We start from the raw sequence: 7,517 nt of genomic DNA on the forward strand, positions 1-7,517 counted from the left end.
AAACAAAGATGTATTAATATAACATAAAACAGAGCTTTGACCTTGCAAGGTTAATATGTGTGCACGCCATATAAACATTGGAAGGTGTGATGGAAAAATGAATACATTTAATAAAGAAACGATATTGAACAATAAATAGAATGTTTTAAAGTAGTGACTGTAAATTAAACTAAAGTGAATCAACGGGTGGTGAGGTGTGGAGCTTACCATGTGTGGCATGCCATCACACATGGCAACTGTCATGACCAACTCAGCGTGGAAACCTGAGATGAACCTAAAAAGTAGAAAACTCAGGGTTTTTTTTTTTAAAATAATTTCTACTTTTTGTTGGCAGTCGCTGTCCTGATGATGCAGTCGTTCACCTGTGGGGGAGAAAACAAAACAAAATAGTCAAAAATGTTAAAGTTACAGTGAAACTTCAAATCCTTGTACAATTCAGTGGTATTTATACTGTAAACTTAATCCCTATGCTGTAAACTGACATGTAACTCTAGGAATCACTTATTTCATCCACCTTTGCCACCATTTTCCACATCAATTAGAAGATGAAATGAATCGATTAGCTCAAAGAAATTCCACTGCAGACGAGTGTTTTGGTGGTTAAACTGCAAAGCAAGCCACGCACATGGTGCAGGCCACTTCTGTGGGCTCTATCAGGGATTTATGTGACTAGTCGACTAATTGTCACTAGTCTGTATCAGACTTACCAGTCGTTCAATCTAATTGTTAACATTTTAATTGATGCCCAATGCTGGTACATTGTGTTCTAAATGTTAGGCAGCGATCTACCACCAGATGGTGCACTGTTGTTGAGAAACGCCATAAATCTATTAATCTACCCTGATCTTCTTGTTAACACTGAGATCGCAGATACACGCAGAGGAAATTAGTTTCCTGAAAGGTGGAAAACCTCTCCTTTAGGAGAGCAGTTAAGTCAATGGGGGAGGGGCTCAGAGTAGAGTCACTACTCCTTCACATCAAAAGGTGACAGCCACCTTGGCCAGGAGGCTGTTCCAGCTGGGCACGTCCTACCAGTAGGAGGCCCCAGCATCCTTGGTCATGCTAGCCAGTTTACATCTATCAGCTGTGGTCAGGAGTGGTCCTTCCTGCTGCCCCCACAACCTGACTAGAAAACGGCTGTATAATGTATTACCTGAATCATTCTCGCCACACTTAGACGTACTTTTAGATTCTCAAATGATTGTCATATTTTAATAGAACATCTTTTGTAGTAACGCATTTTCATTTGTATTTAACAGAATGTGATAAATGGTTTAAGATACCTCTGCGTCTAGTTTGACAGTTTCTATTAATCAGTTCTGAAAATTAACTCAATATCTGAATGTTCCTTAGTTTTACATTAGTTGGTTAGTCTAATTATTTCCCCCTCGATCAGTCGACTAGTAAATAAGACGCCAGGAACATCCCTACTCTTCAGACAAAATTTGAGTATGAATTACATACCAAGGTATTAAAATGGATATGGAGTATGGCTTTGGTTTACCATAAACAGCTGATGTAAGGACATCACTAATGTACTCTGTCCAATGAACACTGGAAACAAGACTGCACTGACCTTGCTGGCAAACCTCAATGAGTTCAGAGTTTCCCCAAAGCTGTCGGGCTCCGGAGCGATGTTAACAAACATCAAGCTGCAAATAAAGACATCCAAAATTAGTGCCAAAGAATAAACAGTCACAATCTGAAGTGATGAGATCAAACGCTGTTAAATATTTTTTGGGGATAAATTCCTTCAGTTGTATGTGTCGTCATTATAAAGATTTGTGATGTCAACAAACTCACGTTTTGCCGTTTCCCCCCCAAACATCCCTGCAGGCGGTACGTGAGCTTCGAGTTCCTGTAAGCTACGCAAGTCTCCTGGAACACAAAGGCCAAAAAAATCATTAATACTGTAAATGTAAAGAAAGCAGGTGTGACATCTAAGACTACAGAAACTGCAGCTGCAGACCTTTTTGGCCAGAGCGGCGATAACGACGCCCAGGTTGGACAGTGAGCCGTTGATGGCGGTCATCTCTTTGAAATGGTCACCCTGAGACTGGCTCTTCACCATTCGCTCACTGCCAGCCAAGTCCACCAGGCACAGAGTGGCCACACACACACACAGAGAAAACCAACTCTTATAGGAAGCAGTGATCCGTTTTTCCTTCCATTAAATGTAGTTTTAATACTTTACAAAACACTTCTTTTAGCGCTCAGGGGCTCAAACATTAACATTGAGTCATCAGAGCAGATTTTGCACTGGTTACAGTAACAATAACTAACCAGACTAAATATTATAGATCCAAAAACAAGAAACCACATTCCTGATGCTGGTACTTCCAGTGTGATTATACTCATGTTACGACCCGGCTCAAAAGCCGCAACATAGAAACAGAGATGAACAACAGAGTGTGGGTGAGAAGAGGTTTCATCCTAAAATGGAAAACCAGGTTGGCTAAAATGGCTGGTGCCACCAAGGCAAAGACTAGTGCACTGCTGGGAAGCTTGCCTCAGGTATGCTTTTATCCACACCTGACTAGGTGTGGCCAATTAGCACCAGCTGAAAACACTGAGACGATTAGAAGCTGCAGAGGGACGTAACATTCAGTATTGGTATTTGTAAATGTAAACTATGAGGATTTATTTTTTAATTCTTTTCTTTTTTTTTCTTTTTTTTCCCCTCTTTTTTTCTTTTTCCAAATAAATGTCCCGATTGAGTAATGAAACTAACCCAAAGGAGAATTCTAACAATATTAGACAGGCCATTCAATATGCTTTATCGTGGACAACTCGTGGCTAACCCCCCCCCCCCCCACCACACACACACACACACACACACACACCTCTAATCACACATGAAAACGGATAATCCAGCTGAAGCTTCAGACAGCCGTCAGACAGTGAAACACTGCCATCTGCTGGACTCGAATAACAAAGACGCTGCTTTGACGGGTGAGGGAGTTTCAACAAGTCTGCAACGACTCAAGCATCAAACTACAGAACTATTATAGCGGACATGGTGCTTTAATGGCTGCTTCATTAACGCAGGTCAGAAAGGATCAAACATATCAATAAATTATAAAACACAAAACGTCTCTTATTGCCCAGGGCTCAGGAAGTGAGTGTGTTCCTTATAGCCTATTAAACCTTAGCAGGTTATTTTGATGTGTTACAGATGAAACAGCTATCCAGTAACATTCAGCTACAAAAACGCTTTTTTATAATTACTTTTTTACAGCTTCGCACTTTTACACAAGTTTTATCATCAGTGTCACAATGGCTGCTGCTAAAATTGAGTACAAGATATTTGTTGGCCTGATTAAAAGGTCTTGATGCGTGCTCAATCATCAGGGAAGTAAATCTCCAAAAGTTGATTCTGTTCTTCTGGACGTAGCGTTTTCAGTCAGAGAAACCAGCCGACTGAAGGAACAATGGGCTGGGAGGTCAGTTCCTTAATCATGATTATGCAAATTCTCATGACCATTGATCAACAACCACTGATCAATGGTCTTGAGTACCATTCACAGAGAGTTGGAGAACGGCTGCAATCACAGCATTGTAAGATGGTGACAGATGTACCCTTAGGCCCCCTCCTTGATTCAGAGAGGGTCTTTCCCTTTTCACGTAAATAGCCTCCTTGACTCCGCCCTCAAACCAGCGTTCATTGCAGTTATTGTTGACAATCACATTGTATCGTGTAACCATCCAGCTCACATATTCAATGTAAATGATTTGTTGAACTCAAGACATGATGAATGTTCCTGCATTAAACCACATCCAGCCTAGTGTTCTCACTCTCCCTAAATGGATCTGTTACATTAGTGATATATGGGAGTTGTGTTTCAGTCTTTTCCACATGAGGACATTTACATTTAGTTTTTGCTTTACTGATGAGTGGCTGGTTAACCTGCAGTGGTTGAAGTATGTGTCGGTCGTCTGGAAGAGTAGGTGTAGAAGACGTCTTTAATGAATGTAATGCTCTGAAGGTGTCAGTGATTACTGTGAATTGATTATAAAAGTGGATTTCAGTGAATAAAGTGAATAAAGACAGGCCCTCATGGTGAAGCTCAGGTGTCCATAAAGTGTAACAGGAGAGCTTTGTCATACTTTCAGATATTTTACATGAGCCAGTCTTTCAAAAATTACATAAATAAATAATTCATTCATTCATCCACAGGAAACACAATGCTCATATCTGAAAGTAAACTCTGATATATATCCCCGACTAGAGTTACTACTAAATAAAGGATCGCCCCAAAATGACTAAATATATAAAGACACTCTCCAGAAGAAGTTAAAGGGATTTTATTTATTGTACAAGCAATATCTTCATAAGAATTACAAATTCTGCAGACATATTACCTTCTTACTGAACCTGAATAACTCACACACAGACGTGTCTGCTGCTTATCTTTGTTCAAACATGATGTTTTATCTTCTCTTCAAAACACATTACTCATCTTTCTGGCATCGTGTTACATGAAAACACCTGCATTCTACCTGTGTCATTGTACCACAAAGACAATGATTGCAACACTGTGCTTGCAAAATAGAAGAAATAAGACGACCAGCAAATACATAAAAGATGGTAAAAGTGATTCCATCTTTGTGTCTCCTCCCATTGTTTCCCCAGTCTGTCTAGTTCCCATATTCCCAGGACACCGCTGGACAACAAGTGGGTATTCCAAGACTGAGAGACAGCCAGAGTTGGCAAAAGATCAGACATTCTCCACTTAAGTAGAAGTAAAAATACTATTGTTCCAGTGAAAGTACTGATTCAACTTCATTACTCAGCTAAAGCAAAAAAGTACAGGCTCGAAGCGCTTACAGAGAAAAGCATACAACAGAATACAACAGAATGCTGATGGCGGCAGTAACACACACTTGGAGGAGAGGCTCCAGCCGTCCATTCCAGCCCTATCCCTAACATTAACTCTAACCATAACTTTAACCTTAACCCTATCAGGTCTTGTTTTACAAAGCGATTCATGATTAGAACAAAAAACACATTTACACATACCGATGATTTGTCACATAGCATCGTTACCTGTTGGGATGAGAACGTGTTGTTTCCAGAACACCACAAATTGGGGTGTCTGTAGCTCAGGTAGAGCAGGAAACCTACTAATCAGAAAGTTCCTGGTTCAATCCCCGCCTGCTCCAGCCTGCATGCCAAATATCCTTGGGCAAGATGCTAACCCCAAGTTGCTCTCCGATGCATCCATCGGGAGGATGAATGCGTATTAATGTTAGATAGAAAGCACTTACAGAGAAAAAGCATAGAAAAAAGTGAGTGCATGAATGAGGCAAGTTGTAGAGAGTAGAAAAGTTTTATACAAGAACCAGTTCATTTACCGTTATATTTCAGTTTTATTTTCAGTTCTGTACTTTTTACATGTAATATTGATTCATTAGATTGACTACATGTATTAGACCTAACTTGCTGACAGCAAATTTAAACAACCGTAATAATTTATTTTCAGCGTCTGAAATATTTATTTAGTTTGTTTTTTGTTTTCTTTTTGGCTCCTGATATTAGTCAACTACTATTTGTCAATGTTGAACTAATAATGAATCTAAGAAAAGCTATTTGTCACGGTTGGCCAGTGTCAACCGTGGGGATGTGAGGAAGGAGGAGCCAGGCACGGAGCTCTGAATGCAAGCAGTGCGTTTATTTACAGTGAATGCAAAATAACAATAAATCCGCAGTGCGTTCCCGACTCCCGTGAAATGTCCTCTTCCCAGTGCTAGTGTTCCTTGTCTCCGCTCCTCAGTGTCTGAGCACCCCGTGCTCGCTGCCCTCTCGTCTCCACGCTTCTCCTGGGGAGATAACAAACAGGCAGCCGTAAGACACATACAATGCGGCAGACTATCCGTACTGACTGGCCGAGAGACTAACGTGAAGTCACGCAATGATCCAGCGTCAGAGAGAGCGCCACCGCATTCTTAAGTAGCTCCTCCGACAAGGCTTGATCAGCTGTGTGATGGTCTTCAAGTGTGGCCAACAGGCACGTGCAGAGGGGGGGGCTAGAGGGGCTTGAGCACCCGCCCCTTTCCTGATGTTTGCCCAAAGTGCCCTTTTGTTGAGGCAACTTTTTAAAAAAAAATTTTTTATTTATTTATTTTTTTATGTGTGTGCGCGTGCGGAGTCCTGTCTGTGCCCCTCAACTATGGAACTCCAAAGTGTTCAAAATTAAATAAATAAATAGGTCAAGATGAAATAAATAACTATGTGAATAAATAAGACACAGATATGTAATGTGAGAATGATATTGTGAAATCATGGAACACATTTTGAAAAAAATGCTCATTATTGTGAAATATATTGCATTCTGCTTTATAAATTTACTTATTATTGTGAAATATTATTTCATGGTCATTATTTTTCACAATAACAGAGATTATTCCTGAGGCATTTTATTTATTTCCAGCCGTTTTTAGTCCAAAATGACCTTTTTTCAAAGTCAGTCTTTATTTCAAAATCCCGTTTTTCCCGATGGCCTATTTATTTCATAATGCGACTTTTCAGCAGAATGACTTTGTCTGTCAATCAATGTAAGTGGGCTGGACCTTTGCACCTATTGGCTTATCGTTTACCATCGACTAGTTTTCCTGGATACCGGCTCCGCGGACGGCTGCTACAGCTAGCAACAGCGTGCTAGGTCAAAAGTCACGGAGGATGGCGGACTGGTGTGAACTTCAGCCAGTTCTGCTCATTTAAGCAAATCAGAGAGGGATCATTTACCTGTAGATACTGTTTTGAGTCGTTTAGATGATGTACTGAAATGCCTGGATGATAATTGCTCTTCAAGACGTTAGCATCGATGACAGCATTGTCGAAGGTTTAAGATCAATTCAGCACCGTGTTCGTTTGGAATACGCCGAGGAAGAACAGTCTTCAAATGTTGGCCGTCCACGTCTAGAAATCCCGGTGCAGCACTCAGGACTTTAGTGCTGTCCGGGATAACCATCGGGGTAATTGCCGATACGTTTTCTGTGTCTCCGAGCACAATTAGGAGGGAAATGACGGAGGAAGGTCTAAGGTAAGTTTATGCTGTAATTGAGCACCTGTGTGATTCTGTACACAGCATTGTTTAGATGTTGACCTTAATTATGACGTTTGACAATGAATTATTATTGCTTACTTTTTTTTTTTACTGTCTAAACTAAGTGGGGCAGCTACGGCTAAAGCTATCGGCGCCATCTCGGCGTTGAGACACGTTTAGCAGTGTTAGCTGTTAGTGTGTTAACTCGGAGACTGGGGTCAGTGGAGCCTGTAGGAACCTTTTACACAGAGAGTAGACCCACCAGCTTTCCACAGTCTACTTACTTATCACATCTTGTTAGACAACAGGGTCATTAGTGCTTTAAATAGTACATAGTTGAATGTTTCATTGCTGTTTGCAGTTGATTGTTCTCTGATAACGCATAACAAGGTTGATGTTAAATAGCGAGTTTATTGAAATGGTTTTGTCTATTTCAGCAGCATTATAGATATCATACTTTCTCTGGTGTCT

General features: G+C 40.6%; 1 long non-coding RNA gene across 1 annotated transcript; it reads right to left on the reverse strand.

Moving 5' to 3' along the window:
* Positions 1-308: 308 nt before the first annotated feature.
* LOC120733286 lies at positions 309-2,759 on the reverse strand. Its single transcript, XR_005695775.1, has 4 exons — positions 1,970-2,759; positions 1,804-1,878; positions 1,577-1,652; positions 309-362 (listed from the first exon to the last, which is right to left on the reverse strand). It is a non-coding gene; the product is annotated as an uncharacterized LOC120733286 (long non-coding RNA).
* Positions 2,760-7,517: the final 4,758 nt, after the last annotated feature.

Source organism: Simochromis diagramma, unplaced genomic scaffold (assembly GCF_900408965.1).
Source record: "Simochromis diagramma unplaced genomic scaffold, fSimDia1.1 OVJJ01000435.1, whole genome shotgun sequence".
In the NCBI taxonomy this organism is placed as follows: Eukaryota; Metazoa; Chordata; class Actinopteri; order Cichliformes; family Cichlidae; genus Simochromis; species Simochromis diagramma.